This window comes from Arvicanthis niloticus, chromosome 24 (assembly GCF_011762505.2).
Source record: "Arvicanthis niloticus isolate mArvNil1 chromosome 24, mArvNil1.pat.X, whole genome shotgun sequence".
Lineage (NCBI taxonomy): Eukaryota > Metazoa > Chordata > Mammalia > Rodentia > Muridae > Arvicanthis > Arvicanthis niloticus.
This window is the reverse complement of record NC_133432.1, coordinates 34,153,196-34,154,403: the sequence shown is the minus strand read 5'-3', so window position 1 is coordinate 34,154,403 and position 1,208 is coordinate 34,153,196.

The following is a 1,208-nucleotide window of genomic DNA, read 5'->3' as shown; positions in this document are numbered from 1 at the left end:
GTGTGGCTCAGTGGCAGACTGTTTACCTAGTATGCTTAAGGCCCTTGGTTCGTTCCCTTAGTGCTATAATGCCAGCACTGGGGAGGCCTGGACAGAAGTATAGCAGTGAGCTGGAGGCCAGCCTAGGCTACATAGTGAACTGAAAAGCCAGTGTTATATAGTTAAACCTTACAAGAGAGGAAGGGTTGGGGGAGGGAAGGACGAGGAGGAGGAGCAAAAGTAGGAGGAAGAGAAAGAGAAGGAGGAGGAAGAAGAGGAGGAAGAGGAGGAGGAGCAAAAGTAGGAGAAAGAGAAAGAGTAGGAGAAAGAGGAGGAGGAAGAGGAGGAGGAAGAGAAAGAGGAAGAAGAGAAGGAAGAGAAAGAAGAAGAGGAGGAAGAGGAGGAGGAGGAAGAGGAGGAAGAGAAAGAGGAAGAAGAGAAGGAAGAGAAAGAAGAGGAGGAAGAGAAGGAGGAAGAAGAGGAGGAGGAGGAAGAGAAAGAGGAAGAAGAAGAAGAGAAGGAAGAGGAGGAAGAAGAGGAAGAAGAGGAGGAGGAGGAAGAGAAAGAGGAAGAGAAGGAAGAGAAGGAAGAAGAGGAAGAAGAGGAGGAAGAGAAGGAGGAAGAAGAGGAGGAGGAGGAAGAGAAAGAGGAAGAAGAAGAAGAAGAGAAGGAAGAGAAGGAAGAAGAGGAAGAAGAGAAGGAGGAGGAGGAAGAGGAGGAGGAAGAAGAGGAGGAAGAGAAAGAGGAAGAGGAGGAAGAGAAGGAGGAGGAGGAGAAGAGGAAGAAGAGGAAGAGGAGGAGGAGGAAGAGGAGGAGAAAGAAGAGGAGGAAGAGAAAGAGGAAGAGGAGGAAGAGGAGGAGGAGGAGGAGAAGAGGAAGAAGAGGAGGAGGAGGAGGAAGAGGAGGAGAAGGAGTACGTGGAGCATGATGGCCCATACCAATAATCCTAACACTTGGGAGGTAGAGGCAGGAAGATCAGAAGTTCAAGGCTCAACTTAACGTAGTGAGCTTGAGGCCAGCCTGAGTGACATGAGACGCTGTCACTCAAAAATAAAATCATAAAAGAAAACTAAACCTAGATTCAGCAGTGTGAAAACATCTCTTCCTCCTCCAGTCCCTCTCAGTATGGAAATCTGTCCTCTCTCCTGTCCCATGCTCCCGCCGAGCTACAGACAACCGCAGCAAGCCAGCGTCCACCTTGCAGTCCACCCTCAGGTGGGGACAGTCCC